Raw genomic sequence first — 18616 nt, 5'->3', positions numbered from 1 at the left:
CGAAGGGCTCCACGAGCCGTGGTCCCTTCCGTGAAGTTTGAGGCAATGGCTTGGTCATTTGGGGACTTTTCCCTTTTGGCCAAGGCAACTTCACGAAGCCTCTCACGGGCCATGGTGGTGACCACAAACTGTGGTGATAGCCGTGAAATTTGAGGGAGTAGCTCAACTTTTGGGGCAGCCTTGGCCTTTGGCCTTGGCTTGCCCCTTTTGTTTGGCACTTGCCCGTATGCCTTGACTTTTAAAACCCTCATCCAAGACGTTCACCCCCACGTTTAATCTCTAGTTTAACCTACCATTTTCCTGAGTGTTATAGATGGAGAATATGGAGAAAAGATAATCCACCCAATTATGTACAGATCTTCATGAAACTAAAAAAAAGAGTCCTTCACAAAACAAGAAACAATCATCAAAGAGTTTCAAGTGTCTGCCGAAGATCTAATTCCTGTTGACAAATTGAAGGACTTTATCAAAGAGGTTATCAAAGATAAATCTGAGTCCACGTCCAAGTCTTCTCTCACATATGTAAAGTCGTATTCTCAAAGAATTGATAACCTAAAAATATATGTTGATTATCATCCTCCTAAGTTGCAGCAATTCGACAACAAAGGAAATCTGAAACAATATGTGGCACACTTTGTGGAAACTTGCAATAATGTTGGAACATATGGTGATTATCTTGTTAAGAAATTTGTTAGATTTCTCACAGGAATTGCTTTCGAGTGGTACATATATCTTGAGTCTAGTTCCATCGATAGTTGGGAGCAGATGGAGCAATAATTTCTTAAGCGTTTTCATAGCACAAAGCATGTTGTGAGCATGATAGAGATGCAAACACCCATCAAAGAAATGATGAACAAGTCATTGACTTGATAAATCGTTGGAGGAGCTTGAATCTTAACTGCAAAGATCGCCTTAGTGAAATTCTGGGATCGAAATATGCATCCAAGGTATGTATTGGGATCTTCGTTACATAATGCAAGGCATAAAGCCTAACGTTTGAAGAACTAGCAACGCGTGCTCATGATATGGAACTAAGTGTGACATTAAATGGAGATCAGGAGTTGTCTAACTTCAAAACTTACAAAGAAAATATAATCGACATTGAGGATGAGGACAAGTTTTCATCCGAAACTGAAATTGAAGATTCTGTGTAAGTTGACATGCTCCTTGATATACGAGCCTAGACTGCAAATCATAATGCTCATCGACACACGAGCCTAAAATACATGTCATGAAACTCATCAAATTCAAGCTAAACTTTCAAGCTCCTCAAATTCGAGTTAAGTCTTCAAATCAAAATACTCCTAGCTCATCAAATTCGAGCTAAATCTTCATGTCGTGGAGCTCGTTGAGTTCAAACTAAGTCTTCAAGTCACGAGGCTTATCAAATTTGAGCAAAATCTTCAAGTTCCAAAGCTCATCAAATTCAAGAAAAATCTTCAAATCAAAATGTTCATTGACGCACAAGTCAAAAGATATATGTGTCATGAAACACATCAAATTCGAGCTAAGTTTTCAAGTCAAAAAATTTCTCAAATTGGAGCAAAATCTTTAAGTCTCAAAGCTCATCAAATTCAAGCAAAATCTTCAAGTCAAAATGCTCCTCGACGCACGAGCATAAAATTGATGTCATAAAGTTCATCAAATTCTGTTGAATCTTCAAGTTTCAAAGCTCATCAAATTAGAGCAAAATCTTTAAATCAAAATGCTCCCTGACGCACGAGCCTAAAATGCATGTCATAAAGTTCATCAAATTTTGTTGAATCTTCGAGTTTCAAATCTCATCAAATTCTATCAAAATCTTCAAATCAAAATGCTTCTCGGTGCACGAGTCTAAAATGCATGTCATGAAACTCATCAAATTTGAGCTAAGTTTCAAGTTTCTAAACTCTTCAAATTTGAGCTATGTTTTCAAATTATGATGCTTCTCAAATGCGAGCCAAGTCCTCAATTATCAAAATCTCCATGAAAATGAGTTAAATCTTCAAGTTGTTACTTTTGACTCTCATGAGTTTAAATCTATATGGTCCAAAAAATTAATAGGTTGAAAACCTTGAAATAGGTGACTTAGAAAAAAAAATAAAAAATCACATGATTTGCATTGAAGTGTAAAATAAATATATTTTATTGCTTCAAAATTGCAAGAGTTTTTACACATCAACAATCATAAGAAAGGGGTAAAAAACCAACGTATCGTCCTGTACAAAAAGTTTGAGTAGAAAAGATCATCAAACTTCAAGAAGTGATTTGTCAACTCGTCTTGGATGTCTCTATTAACTTTGCATCATCTCTTCATCAAGCATCATCCCTTCAAATATTTTTATGGCTTGATGTAGTTTGAGTGAGCCTCTATCTTTGACATGAGGGCATATTTTGAAGTTTGATTTAAGGAGTTGATCATGTGATAGGTAGTTTCTCTTCAGAACTAGGACAAACTACAACAAAATCTCTTTCTCACCAAAACCAAAATTACAGAGGGAGAGGCATTAAGTGTGATTCGTTGCCAAACTTAAACTACAGAAGAAGATGCATCATGTTTGGTTCATCACCAAAGTCACAACTACAAAAGAAGATGCATCATGTCTGGTTCATCATCAAAGTCACAACTACAGAAGAAGATGCACTAAATGCGGTTCATCATCAAAGTCGTATCTGCAAAAGAAGATGCACTAAATGTGGTTCATTGTCAAAGCCGCAACTGAAAAAAGAAGATGCTTCATGTGTGGTTTATTATCAAAGTCGCGATTGTAGGAGAAGATGCACTAAGTATGGTTCGTCGCTAAAGCCGCAATCACTGAAAAAAAGATGCACCCAGTGTGGTTCGTCATCAAAGTCACAACTACAAAATAAGATGCATTATGTGTGGTTCTTCATCAAAGTCGCAACTACAAAAAAAGATGCACTAAATGTGGTTCGTCGTCAAAGTCGCAACTGCAAAAGAAGATGTCTCATGTGTGGTTCGCCATCAAAGATACAATTGTAGAAGAAGATGTACTAAGTATAGTTTGTTATCAAATCCGCAATTGAAAAAAAAAAATACACCAAGTGTAGTTTGTCATCAAAGTCTCTACAAAAGAAAATGCATGAAGTGTGGTTTATCTCAACCAAAGCCACAATCGCTAAAAAATTTTTTTTGCACCAATTGGTTCCTTGCCAATTATGGATTACACCTCATATTTTTTTGGTCTAATATTGAGACTTTTTGCATTCCTTCGTAAACTTGCAAAAAAATGAAGGAAAAGTGATGTGTCTCACGGTGCCAATTGCACGAAGCTTCGAATCGGCATGGTGAAAATTATGGCATATGCTCTCGCACTAGTCATGATGAATATAGTCCTATTGACTTAAGAGTGTTATGTTGTCTCCCCATGTATATGATGACAAAATTCTCAATCAATACGGAAATCAATATGCGGCTCTTTGGCGAAGATGCAGAGAAGTGAACTCATGGATGTTGTCCAAAGTCAATCGGATCGCTAACTTTAAAAATATCGATTTTGGTGAATTCATAAGAACTTTGACTTTTATTTTTGGATAGGTTGTAGACTTAATAGTCTATTTTCTATCAAATCAAGTCGCTCTCCATTCGATCTCTCCTACACTAAGATGCAAACGTTTTGCTGAGACTCCACAATCTACAAAACAATAATGACTGAATTGAAGACCAACTTCAAAAATTAATTCTCGTCAATCCATGAATATTTTTACCTAGATTTTTGGATATTTTGTAGACTTTGATGTCTAGTTTCTATAGAAACAAGTCGCTCGTCATTCGAAATCTCCTACACCAAGATAGAGACGTTTTGGTGGGACTGCATAGAGTTATAAAAAAAGAAGAAGACAGATTTGATAGCAAACTCAAAAAATCAATTTCCGCCAATTCAGAAGGTTTTTGATTTTGAATTTTGGATATGTCGTAATACTTTGAGCCTAGTTTCTGGAACATCAAACGGATCATGATTTCGATGTTTCTACAATAATTTATGAACTTTCTACTGCAGGTGTGCTGTGCTGGAAAAAAAAGTGACGAAAATTGAGTTTTGTATGCCTCAAGTTGACAATCAATCATTGTAAGAGCATGTGTATTTATAGAAATCAATAGTACATAAATTGTGTTCCTAGAAATTATGAAAAAACCATATTTAAAACAAAATTATGGTAAATTTTCCTATGAACCAAATTATGGTAAGTTTCTATAGGAATCAAGTTATGGAAAATTTCCATTGGAATCAAGTATGGAAAGTTTTGAAAGACTCCATAAAAAAAAATTTATTTCACGAATGCTTCAAGCCTTGTTTTTAAAGGTTGAACAAGTTGGACATCACAACAAGCCTCGAAGCAGGGGGAATTTGTAGACAATGAAATTTTATTGATATATCCATATTAAATTTTGGATTAATCATAAATTCATGATATATTGACCAAGTCAAATTACTGGTTAATAAAGTTGGATTAATATTTAAGTCAAAATATATGACTTAAATAAAGTCCAAATTACATTTGGGTCAGTCCATAAAGTTGACAAGACGAGCCCAACTCATGTTCTTCAAGCCCCAATGACCAAAATTGCTTGGACAAAAATACCCCTAAAATCCTAGTTCAAACCTATATAAAGAGGTCTTCATAAGACCAAAAGGGAGCAGGAAAAAAAATGAAGAAGAAACAAAAATACATAAAGAATCCTTGCTCTTCAGTGGTGATCTGCAACTCTTCGGCATACAAAGAAGTCTTTGCTCCAAGTGTTGAGCCACAAGTACAAAGAAGTCTTTGCTCCAAAAGTTGAGCTGCAAATATTCCATCAAATCAAGAACATCATTGAAGAGAAGAATCAGGGGATTACATATATTTTCTTAAAGATTTTATAAATATTGTAACCTTCACATAAATTCAAATACAAATATTGTTGTTTGCTTGCTATTTTTCTTTCCTGTTTGTTGTATTTCAGGATTGAAACTTTAGACACTTACAATAATATACATAAAGATATTTCATGTATTGAAAAAATTTAGACTATAAGTTATCTCAATTTTTAGACGGAACAATTAATTCCATTATTTCGTACAAATAGTGAAATTAAATAATTTTAAAACTAATTAATAATACTCATTTTCAAATGCGGAATAACATAATTATGAATTTTATCCTTTTTGCACCACTCGATTCTCCCTAGAGTTGTCAAAAATGGTCGGCTCAGCCCAAGCCTCGTGGGTCAAGGAATTTGATAAGCTAGGGCGGGTCGATCCTTCATTTGGAAGGCTTGGAAATGCTCAATCCAACCCAACCCTAGAAGGACTGAGGGCTGGGGCCGGCTAACCCTTTTTTTCATTTTTTTCCTTTCAAACTATTCTATAACATCAAGAAAATGAGAAGATTTTCAAACCAAATATGGCAAACAATGATGTTGTTTTAATAACAATAGTAAAAAATATAGTGTGATTAGCATGTATCTAGGATACTAAATATGTGAGATACATGTATCTGGTGTGATGTATTCGAGATACATGATCTGGTGTGATGTATCCGAGATACATGTGTTTGGTGTGATGTATCCGAGATACATGTATCTGGTGTGATGTATCCGAGATACACGATCGAGATAAGAGAGTGGCGAGCGAGGGAGAGGGTGAGAGATTTGTCTATGTATCATATATACATATGAATCCACTTGAATAAGGTGTATCTAGAATAAATTAACCTAATTTTGAGTCCATGTATCCCGAGATACATGTATCTGGACGTACCAAAATTTGGTAAGATTCGTAATATTACAACATAGCATGCATTTAACTAATTAGCCCATATACTAGTGAGATTGTTGTAAGTTACTCTTAAATAAATAGTTTTGCCCCATGGACCGACCCCAATCAAGTCTCAAGAGCCAAGTGCTTATATGGGTCGGGCTTATAAGCCCTAATTTTAAATGGATTTGAAAAAAATCATATCTCAACCATACCTCAATAACTGGTTGAATTGGCCTGCCCCATGGGCAAAGCAGATTTTGACGACTATAATTATCCATATACTTTTGGAAGTTAATTGGAACCAGTTTATTCATGAGAATTATTTATTTATTAATGATTTTTTAATTTTATTTGAAAATTAATATTTGATCATAAACAATCAGATATAACGATTGTATTTAAATTTTGGAGAACACTCAAAAATTTGTTTTTCCTATATTTTTCTTTTTACAAAATTTACCCCCTTTTATTAGTTATATTTCATGTTTTTTTTATGAAAACTATATTCAAACAACTAAATATTCTTTGCAAAAAAATAATTACACAAATTCATCTTTAACTTTGACTTTTAAAATTTTCAATAGTAGAAAATAAATGGTAATAATATGTAGTAGCTAGCTCGTACATGAATATGATACTAACATTATGTGGCTATCTATTTTGAGATGTTACTCTTTTATAGTAGACTTGATTGTGTATTTCAAATTAAATTAGTCAAGATTGATGATTTTGCAAGTTTTTAGAAATTGAGCGCATAAATGGTAATTACGAAAATACATTTAAATTTTAAATATTATATTATAAAAAGTACCATCAAACAATTTCTACTCCAACTCTTACTTTGAGATTTTCAAATAGAGTAAACAGTATACAATTCTCATTTATGCTTATGCATATATATGTTTTGGTAAGTGAGATATTTTATATATAGAGTTAAATTGGTGCAGAAGTTAGGTTCTGACTTTGTTCCGGTACAATGTTTATGGCCATATATTCGTCATTGTTGTTCATGATACACATAGAAATTTTCCTAATAAAAGTAGTTCCTATCATATTGCTTTCATTGCATCTAGCACATACACAAGTGAAACTTTTAACAGTCTTACACTCTTATGTTATCAAAAAGTGAGAGGGCAGGAAGGGGGGGGGGGGGTGGTGAGCACCTTACTTTGCCACCAACTTTGTTATTTTATTCTCCTCTCTAAACACGTGACAAATATTTATTGGTCCTAATTTCTTCATTATATTCATTTATGAATATGACATATCAATGCGAGACAATTAAGTATTATGAAATACAAGAAATACTAATCAATCAATGCTTATTTGTAAGTAATCTAAACTTGCTTTTGAACATACAATATGAAGTAATGATTTAAATCAGCATTTGAACATATTATCTGAAATCATAATTAGCATTTCAATCTCACCAAATCATGATTTCAGAAAAAGATAAAATGCAAAAAACTTGATTTATAAATTTATAGTTTGCCAAAAAGGTCAATTATTTTAAATTTTACAAAAAAGAAACTCATATTCAACGTGAAGAAATTGATCATACCATATGAAATAATCATATTAAAGAATAACAAGTTACTATTAATGATGACTAGTAAATCTTTATAAAATTATGTGTATTTAAAAGTTTGTGATTGTAAATATTTTACTTATAAAAAATATGAAAATATGTGATTTATAAATAACAACGTTTTACGATATTTCGATATCCTGTTTATGAAGTACAATTCACTCATTTAGTCATATTATATAAAAATTAATATTTTTTTGATAATTTCCACAACTTATGAGACTTCAATATTAGGCGAAATAATCTGATGGACCTTTGTACTTATATAAGTTTGTATTTTGAACCCTTCTACTTGACTCTTTATCAACTGAATTCTTAAACTCAATGAAATTCGATATTTTAAGCCCTTCTAACCAGTGACCAAGTTTACATGGCCGTTTATTTATTGAGTTGACACCAACACGTGATTTCACGCGTAGAAGGAGCGTGAACTCCAAATTTTGGATTGAATTTTTTTTTTAAAAAAGGCCAAAAATAATAATAATAATAATAAAAAATCACTTCTTTCTTCTTTTCCTCCTAGCCCACCCCATTTCTCTTTCTCTCTCTAATTATCATTACCTTCTTCCCCATTCAACCCCAATTTCCTTCTTTTTTATCCTCTTCCCACATCTCCAATTTCTCTTTTCTTTCCTTTTTTCATATTTTATTTTTTCTAGAGAAACAAAAATGTGTTGTTATGGTAGATCTGTTTTTCCTTCTATTTTTCTGGGTTATTTATAGCTCATAAGGTGACAAAAATTCAATAATCTTGAAGGATGAAAAGTGATTGTTGAATGTCTTTGTGATATATGATGAATGTATTATGTAAAATTGTGTACAAATATTGTGATCTATGGTGATTTATTGATATTAATGGAGAAAATAAATTTATGTTGGTTCTAATGGATGATGTAAACGTTGGTAAAAAAATTACGATTCAGAGTTATGAATGTTAGAAACTTCCAGAAAAAATTGAATTATAATTTTTAAGAACTTGAAGAATATGGTCATAACTATAGACAAAAACCAGACATGAAAAAGAAAAAAAAGGGTGAATGGAGATGGTGTTAATGGTGGTTGTGGGTTGAGGGTGGTGGGGGAAGGTGAGAGAAATAACTATTTTATTTTATTTTTGTAAATAGAAGATTTATTATTTTTGTCCTTTATGGAATAACATTTTTGGTTAATAATTTAAAAATATTTATGACATGGAGTTAATATATTTGACGTGAATATGACATGCCATTTGTGTAAGAGAGAGTGAGTTCCACACATGGTTTGAGGGGTTTAAAAGTCTAACTTTAATTGAGTTTAAGAGTTCAGATAATAAAAAGTCAAGTAGAATGATTCGAAATACAAATGCATACAAGTATAGAGGTCCATCAAACCATTTCGTTTTTATATTATAACAAAAAATATAATTTAAAAAATCTAATTTACACGTCCAACCATGAATTCAGATTCATATAATCTAATCTCATATAGTATATATGTTCAAACGGCCATAAGCCGTTCACTTGACATGTTCGGTTTCCGATCTTATAATTTCCACATCCATTTCCCCTTTCCGTACCCCTATTTATTAAAAAATTAAAAATCTCTTATTTGCTTTTCTTCTTTTTATTTTACTCTTACCTTAACTTCTTCACCCCCTTCTGCCCTCTTCTCTCTCACAGCTTCTTTGCCGATCCTCCACAGACAAATTCACACAAAATCTCTGTTTTTCCCTAAAAGGGTTGCTTCTGTATGCAATTTTATCAATACCCAGAAGAAATTCTTGTTCTACACATCCAAGATTTGCTCTGTAGGGTTATCGCAGTGGCGTTCTTAGGATTTTTTCGGTTTTCATCAACCCCATATCAGCAAAAGTTATAATAGGTTGGTTTTCTTCATACCCATCTCGATTTTTGTTCTAATTTGCGATGTATGTTTGGAATTATTCAATTTTAGATTGTGGGGTTGTTCAAGAATTGATTTTTATGATAGTTTTGTGTAAAAAAGATTGCATTTTTTCAGGGTTGGTGATTTTTTTGTTGAAAATTATGGTGTATTCGATGTTTTGCTATGAACCCAGTTGAAACAGACACGGATTATCCTCCGTTTTACTCAAGAAAGAGATAAAGTCTTTAGATTTGATGGGAATGGATGTAACTTCAATGGATACTGTTGGGGATGAAAAACACGATGATGTAGTGTCTACAATGGAGTTAACTGTTGGGTATTGCCTATTTTCAATGAAGATTGTATTTTTTAGTTTTGTGTTCACAGACCAAATTATTTATAGAGTGAAGGGTGAAAAACACAGCTAAAATATCCATTTTTTTAAAGTTTCATACATGAACTATTAGGTGGGTGAGTTTATTATTTTGATGGAGGACAAATAGACTTCTTACATTTTCTGCAATTTCGATTCCCTTCTTATGACTTTCTTTGCTTAATATTGTGTGTGAAATAGGTCAACGAAGAATCATGTTGGTTCTTTGAAGATCATGAAGGGATGAAACATGGGCCGCACTCTCTTATGGAGCTTTATTCATGGTGTCATTATGGATACATTGTGGATTCAGTGATGGTGAGTTTGTGTGTCCGTAGCATTTTTCTAGATCCTATATTTAGCTCTGTAGTACATGGTGCAGCTGTTTCTCCTACAATCCCAGCCTTTCTGTTGGAAGATGTTTGTTTTATTATGTTGGATGTACAATTGAATCTTCTGAGCTATAGGCTACATGTAAACTGAACATATGTAAAACAGTTTACCCGGTTTTGATGGGTGGAATCCCTCGATTGAGCTGCTACACTGCACTGATCGCTTAACTTTTTTAAATTAGATATGGCTGGGTTTTAGTTGAAGTATAAAAACTGAGAGGACTCTTTTGACTGAATATAAGTATTTTTATGAGTGCATATAATTTTTTTTACTATAGAAGCAAACTTGGGGAGGTGGGGAGTGGCCGAATATATTATTTTTATGAACAACCTAGGAAATGGAGCCTTTTTGTTTGTGATAATGTTGTACATACAGTGGGAACTTAATAGGATTCATTTCTGTAAAGGTGAATTCTCAGAATTTGTGCTGTGCAAAGTTCTATTACCATAATTTCTTGCATATTCCAAAAGAATCCTGTTCTTGTTTCTGTATGGGCTCGTCGGATATCTATTGTTCTTGTTGTCTTTTTCTTCCTCCCAGCTTGTGTCAATTTGGCCTTAACCCGTAGTCTCTTCCCATTTTATCTGTAGGATTATATTCTCACTCATCTTCCGATACCCTCCAAACTTGCCATTTTGAATTTGGCATAATTTTCCTACATTCTTTGTGCTTGTCGCTTGGTTAATGGTCTTGTCAAAACTTGGAAAGGTCTCTCTACAAACTGTTAGGGGTCGTTTGGTTTGAAAATGAGTTATGATGGGATAAGTTATGTTGGGATAAGTTATGTTGGGATTAGTTATGATGGGATAAGTTGTGTTGAAATTATTTTTTATTGAGTGTTTGGTTTGTTGTATTCAAAATAATAAAGTTTAAGAATAATTTATTTGTTTACAAAAATGCCCCTCATTAATGTAAAAAGTGATAGAACAAAAGGGTTGAAAGAGACATTTTTGTCATTTACCTATTTTATCCCGGGATAAGTTATCCCGGGATTACTATACCACCCAAGGAGAGGGATAACTTATCCCGGTACTAATTATTAATCCCGGGATAAGTTATCCCGAACTTGCCAACCAAACAACAAAATAAGCGGTACTATAATTTAATCCCGGGACTATTTGGTACTATCCTTCACACCAAACGAACCCTTAGTCTATTGTACTTTTATATAAATTGTTCCACGCTGCACTCTCCGAACTGAACCCAAAATTAACTAAGCAATTCTGTGAAGTAGTTTCCTCTTTTCTTCACCAATCTTCACATCAGTTTAACTTTATTCCCCTTTTTTAATTATCCCACGAGTTTCAACTTGCTTCCCTTTGTTTAAGCCTCATATAATTTAACTATTAATTTAGGTTCTAGACCGTTGGAAATACAGTTCATGGTTCCAATTATTAATGAGTTTAAAATTGGAGAGTTCGGTCATTTGCAACCATAGTGATAATCACCAGAGAATTCTATTCTTTTAAGTAGTTGCTTTTAATTTTTACTTAGGTTTCTGAACTAATTGCCTCAGTGTTAATTAGCGTTTCTACTTGATTTTTTGGGTGCATTTACTTCTCTATGAATACCTATTTGCCTCATTTAGTAGGTTATTTTAAGTTTTACTTATCTTCAAGTTTTTGTTCCCATAGGAGAGCCATGGTAACTAAGCACCAATTAAGTTTTCTTTTAACTGGTTTTGTGTTGATTTGAGGATTTTGACCTTTTTTTCCCTCGTTGCTTGCATTTATTGGAGATTGTCCAACTTTTTCATGCTATGTGATACTACACCTAAGTGGTATGTGCTTATTGCTTGCTCATTGATGTTGACTTTTGCAGATACATCATGCTGCTGATAAGTATAGACCCTTTAGTTTGAAATCTTTGATTAGTAGTTGGACTACGGCTACCCCTGGAGCTCTCTTTTTGTCTAATCCCGATGGGCATGAGACTGCATCCTTACAAGATTTTGTATCCGAAATTTCTCAAGAAGTATGCTCCCAGCTACATATGGTTATCATGAAAGCAGTCCGTAGGACTCTACTCGATGAGATTGTTAGCCATGCAATTTCAGAGTGCATCACTGAAAAGAAAGATCTCAAGAAAGCCACTAATCAAAAGAAAGTCACTAATCAAAAGAAAGTCACCAATCAGTCTGTCAAGATGTCATCTCCTGGTACCAGAATGGTAAATAACTTTCAAGCATGAAATAGAAGTGTGGGGAATTGAAATTTCGAATCTTGCATGCTACTTATCGTTTATGTGAACAGTCTGCAGGTTTTGGTGGCAGTAAGGCCTTAATTGATCCTGAGAGGGGTGCAGAAGCTCCTAATTTTCTTAACCGGAAATCTCCTGCTGCTGAAATCCCTTTGAAGTCGTCTTCAGGAAGCTCAAAATCTGTTGGGAGCTTTGAGAACTGTTGTGATTCTTATACAGTTGTTTGCAGGAAATTATTGGACTCTTGCATGCAAAGTATCTGGAATGCTGTCTTCTATGACCATGTTTCAGAGTATTCATCTGCGTGGAGGAAGAGAAAACGATGGTCACCTCCTTGTCTGATGGTTGAATGGAACATTCAAGCAATCTCCAATGCTAATTGCACTACAAAGCTTTCTACTGAAGTTGTAAGCTTTTTATGCTGATTCTTGGGGTCATTTTGCAGTGCTTGCATATCCTGTCTTACTGACAGACCTATAACTTTGTAGTTGCAAGTGGAGGAAGAATCCTTTCCCCCAGGGTTTGAAAAAAAGAATGTGACAGTGGATTTGCCTTCAGTTTCATCATCAAAAGATTGCACCGTGGAGCGTTCTACTGAAGTTGTAAGGTTTTCTATGCTGTTGTTTTTCCTGTCAATTTGCAGTGGTTGTCTTTGCTGCCTTACAGATTGACTTATGACTTTGCAGTTGCAAGTGGAGGAAGAATCTTCTGGCTGTGATCCTGATTACCCCCCCCAGGGTTTGAGGAGAAGAACATGACAGCAGATAATCCTTCAGTTTCGTCATCAAAAGATTGCACCGCGGAGCTCTCTACTGAAGTTGTAAGCTTTTTTATGCTGTTGTTTTTCCTGTCAATTTGCAGTGGTTGTGTGCGCTTCCTTACAGACTGATGTATGACTTTGCAGTTGCAAGTGGAGCAAGAATCTTTTGGCTGTGATCTTGATTTCCCCCCAGGATTTGAGGAGAAGAACTTGACAGCGGATTTGCCTTCAGTTTTGTCATCAAAAGATTGCACCGTGGAGCTCTTTACTGAAGTTGTAGGTTTTTTTATGCTGTTGTTTTCCCTGTCAATTTGCCGTGGTTGTGTGTGCTTCCTTACGGACAGACTTATGATTTTGCAGTTGCAAGTGGAGCAAGAATCTTTCGGCTGTGATCTTAATTTCCCTACAGGGTTTGAGGAGAAGAATATGACAGTGGATTTGCTTTCAGTTTCATCACCTTTTAATGATGAAAAGGTGTTGTCGAGATCCAGTCACGCAACGGACCCTGAAGCTAATGATCGTATGCAACCTATCCTTGAGAGTGTATTGGATGAACTCCACTTGTCTGCAAAGATGTCCTTAGAAGAGTATTTCACTAGCCTTTTGCATGAAGAGGTGATGGGAAAAGTTGATTCGCTTAAAGATGGCATGATAATCAAGGTGAATACTTGAACTTGCTGTGATCTGTGTAAACTTTATCCCTCTCCCCTAGACGTGCATAGGTGGTGGAGATATTTTGTTGAAGTAATCCCTTACCTGATAAAGTTTCCCCTGTTTAATTTGAGATGCCAATGCTTACCGTAATATAATGAACTTCAGCATCTCAGGGAACAGTTCTATTCTGCAGGTTGCTGAGGACCCAAATATTTTTAATGGCGGTGCAAGTCAAAATGATTCTTCTGAGGCCATTATGGTGTCAGAAAACTTAGCTCATGTTGATATTCAGAATACTTACTCGCGCAAAAAGTCATTGCACCAGAACTCTATTGATCCATATGTGATTTCTGTGTCAGATTGGTTTTCAAGTGCATTTCAGAAGTCTGCCGATTTAGACAATGCCTCCAGTAATGGAACGACTGATGAGCAGCAACCACCCGACTGCGAAGCTGTTCCTGTACAAACTTCTAAAGTTCGACTTGCTAGGTCTGATGATTCTATTTTGAGAATAATATGGTATGTGACCCTGTCAAATTGCCGGCAGAGGGTACATGAGAAAGCACTGAGAGAGTTGAATACCAAATTGTTGTATCTTGTTTCATCTATTCTTCGGGTTCAGTTAATTTCGGGTAAGTTATTCGTAAATCTTTCAATTCTTTTCTTGAATTTGTTTGATCTTCGTATGTCTTTAGTTTGTTAACTAACTAAAAAAATAATAATTTTAAAATACATAAATGAAAATAAATAAGTCAAATAGATGTTTAATTCATGTAGAACTTTAAGTTCATTGTGGAGTGTTTGTATCTGTTATTTATAATTGTTTAGGCTTCATTGTTAGTTTTATTAGATTTAAAATAGTTGTAACTGTTGTATTGGTATTTAGGATGAGCAATTGTGTTTCACGATATCTAAGTTATAGAATTGATCGGTCTTAAATGTGTTTATTTGCAAATTCGTTGATTTGTTGGTAGGTTTATAGTTGGAAATGGTTCGTTTTGATCTACTGTTCAGTTCTTTTTTCTTCTTCAGTTCAATTTGGCTGTTTTTAGCTATCTTTTGTTTGATTATTCATGTTTATGTTATCTAACATTGNTAAAATAGTTGTAACTGTTGTATTGGTATTTAGGATGAGCAATTGTGTTTCACGATATCTAAGTTATAGAATTGATCGGTCTTAAATGTGTTTATTTGCAAATTCGTTGATTTGTTGGTAGGTTTATAGTTGGAAATGGTTCATTTTGATCTACTGTTCAGTTCTTTTTTCTTCTTCTGTTCAATTTGGCTGTTTTTAGCTATCTTTTGTTTGATTATTCATGTTTCTGTTATCTAACATTGTGTTTGGACATCCCATCTAATTTTTAACTTATATACACTTGTGAATAAGCTGCAAGTTGTAACTTACATATTCACACAATACCCAACCAGTTAATAACTTTGGGAGACTCATTTCATAAGCACCAACATAAACTGAAAGAGGTTTAAAAATCATGTGTGTGGACATTTTTCTTTAACAAATAAGCCATCAGCAGAAGTACTATATATATGCAGATTGCAGTCACGTGAACAATGCAAATGAAAAGACCATAATGAACATAAATCTTACTACAATACAGCACAAAATTAATAAATTAATTAACAACCTTTTAATGAAGATCATATTATGAATCAAAAGGTTTTTCTCCAATTGATAAGCTCAACTACGAAGGAAATTGACTACGCAATACTATACAAAATATATAAAAGTACTCTGAAGTAGAGAAATAGGAAGAAGAGAAGAAAAGTAAAGGAGAAGTAAGCTTAAACAAAAATTCCACATTTCAACAACATATTTCCACCTTTCTTATAATCCTGGTCTTTTTACATAAACATCACCCTTTATTCTGTTGGATTCCAGTCTGTCCGAAGCACATTCGATAATTAACAAACCATTTGGGAATCCTTCTTATGTGCTTTGCCTAAACCCCATGTTGTAATCAACATACCCTTTGGAAATTCTTGTTACGTGTGCACCTAGACGTTGTGAATGCAGTTTATGATCAAATAAGAACCCACTTAGATAGATATTATGTCTATTTGTTAATGCATTTCTGTTTCTATTAAGAAGACATATGATTGATGTTATCTATAATTATATTTGAAGTGAACTTAAAACCTAACACTGGAAAGTAGTCGATTCATATTGGTTAAGAAGACAAAACACATACCTTGGTTAACTTAAGATGATGAGTGTTATCATGTCAACAGTAAATATTTGAGCATCTTTGTCTGTTTGTCGAGTATGAGGGCGAGTGATAAGCCTGCGGCTAATCAACATCATTTTCTTCTTGTAACTGGATAGAGAGCTCTACACTATCCCTCTAATTACAGATTTTGTTGAAGAATTTGCATTGTTTTAACCAGGCGAATAAAGAATGTTCTATCAAGATTAAAGTTCTATATTTACTTCAAACTTTCTTTATGCATGTAGCTTATTAGTACATTATTACAGATGATACTGAACTATATCTACTATAGTTAAATTACACGAGCATAATTGGAGGGATTTATGTTCATTGTCACCAATTACTCGATGTTCAAAAAAATGTGAGTATATGTTTGGCTTCTTTAGAGGTCATTAAGCCTTTCTTTTCATCTTAAGGCATATGGATTTTACTCTTGATTGTGATGTTAAATTGTGTAGTTACTCCCCTGAAGATGGATGTCAACTAAAGATGAAAAGTAATTTAAAAGATTGGGATTAGCTGCTCTAACTGATCGTCTTTTGCTCATGCAGGGATATGGAGGTAATCGAGCTGAAAGAGATAAGAGTATGGTGAATTTCTAGCAGTAAAGGTGAATTTTCTACGAGTTCTTGTGACAAAAGAATTCACAAGGGACGTGAAAATATCGGAGAATGGCTAGAAAAACATATCTAGAAAAGCATGAGAAGGACGACCAAGGGTAAGAACATTTAACCTATAATTTAACTGCTACATTGCTATCTTACTATATGTCTTCCCGAGCCTTCCTCTCCATCTCCATCTCTTTTTCTCTCTCCTTCTCTCTTTTGAAATAAACACTGAACTTTTACCTTACAACACTTGACAAATTCTAATTCAAATTACGATTTATGGGTACCTGAATATTTATTTCCGTGTCTGCTGATTTAGAACCAGGATTTTGGGGAAATTTTCTTGGAGCTGAAGGAAAGAACCATGAAGCTGAATAACATAGTCAAAGAGGCCCTAAATCCACTGTACCTTAACAGCATTCACATACAAGCCGATCAATGGCTACAGGATTTTCAACGCACTATTGATGCTTGGCAGGTTTGATAACTTTTATCTAATTATTGTTGTTAGGTCTCTCTAAATTTAATCAATAGGAACAATTGTTAAGAGAAATGAGATATAGATTTCAATTTTGAGTATGCCATTACCGTGCTTATATGAAGCGGACAAGAAGAACAAATTTTCATTTCGGATTGGCTCGAATAGTGGAATGGATAAAGATGATTTTGTAGTGAAACCAACTAATTTGGGATTGCGATATACTTCATTGATTGATTTTTCATTGGATTTATGGTTTTCAAATAAGAGAAACTTCCTAAATAAGTGATGAAAGAATTAAAGAACCATTTATCTATAGTAATATAAATTGAACAATTTGCTTAATTTTTGACTTCTTAATCTCGCTTGCTCTATCAGTCGTATACTACAAGTTAAGTACGAAAGAATCAGAGAACGTATACATCTCTATCAATTGGGAATAATTCTACTAGAGGTACCAATCAGCTCAATATGAAATAGAAAATGTGAAACTTCATGTAACAACGATAAGACCCTCTATTACTTGAACACTCAATATTGTCGTTCTTCTAACAGAAGGATTTTTCTATCTAAGGAAGGTTATGGTTTTGGAGATATAATTTATAGTAGTGTTAGATAATGTGTTGATTCTACTGGTAGACACAGAGCAGTAGACATAAGATTGACTTTAGAAAGATAATGCTAGGACATGATGCAACAAAACTGACAACATTCTTCTTATACCCACCCCTCCCCTAATGCAGTTATTGTTATTCTGCTGTAGTGGTAACTTCTTACAATATTCTTATATTTATAGTCAACAACATGGGACAAACAATGTAATATTAATTGTAGAAGATGTTACGTGAATTGCACTACAAACGTTATCTTATTGATAAACGAAGACACGTGTACTGCACTCTTTTAATTTGGCAAACCACGTGTGTTTTCCCAATTACCCACAATATTATATTATGTATTCCTGTGTCCAATTTTCCCTCCTTCAGTGGTACAGTTCTTCAATTTATTTGGGTAAGTTTTTCAAATCTTTTGTGCTTCTTATTTCTTTTCATAGGTATAGTTTTGTGCTTATATTGTATTTAATGTGCACCCTCGATTCTGCTAGACTGTGTCTCCAGATAATAATTTAGTGATTGACTGTTTCTTACCAAAGCTAAAATCTTCTTTTCTTTCTTTGATTTTTCCTATTTAAGTTTCAAGTTGTATGTCCTTGGTTGTACTGTATTTTTCCACTCTTGTGATTATTCTTCTATTCTTAAGGGTAAGACATTCCATTGTTTCTTATAGGACTTTAACGGGTATGTGTTAGCTTTGTCCTCCTCTTGGAATATTTTCATGCATGTTGTGAATTTTGTCCCCTGTGCTCATGTGTGTTTCAATTTTCTCACAAACGGCTAATTTTACTTATGTCATAACAATATTTTTGAATTATGTTTCTCTCTTCTTCGATGTTATTATGTTTCTGTTATTTTTATGAGATCTTAATTAAGGGTGTGTTATGAAGGAAAATGTTTTCTTATTTTCTCATGTTTGGTTGGTGAGTAGAAAATATTTTCTGAAAAAAGATTTTTAGTGTTTGATTTATGAATGAAAAATGTTTTTGACAAATATCTATTTTTTTTTATTAGAGTAGAAAATAATTTTTGAAATTGAAAATATTTCTTAAAATCAAACTTTAATTTTTTTTGGGGGGTGGGGGTAGTAGGGCGTGGGTGGGGGGGGGGGGGGGGGGGG

The 18616-nt window shown here is 33.9% G+C and overlaps 1 pseudogene; it reads left to right on the top strand.

The window, feature by feature from the left end:
- The first annotated feature begins 1025 nt into the window (after positions 1-1025).
- The window catches only part of LOC125845776 (uncharacterized), a 20617-nt pseudogene continuing 3026 nt past the window's right edge, over positions 1026-18616 (top strand).

The sequence above is a fragment of the Solanum stenotomum genome, chromosome 11, assembly GCF_019186545.1.
Source record: "Solanum stenotomum isolate F172 chromosome 11, ASM1918654v1, whole genome shotgun sequence".
NCBI classification, from domain to species: domain Eukaryota; kingdom Viridiplantae; phylum Streptophyta; class Magnoliopsida; order Solanales; family Solanaceae; genus Solanum; species Solanum stenotomum.
Note: the sequence above shows the minus strand (reverse complement) of the source record. Positions and strands in the feature narration are given on the sequence as shown.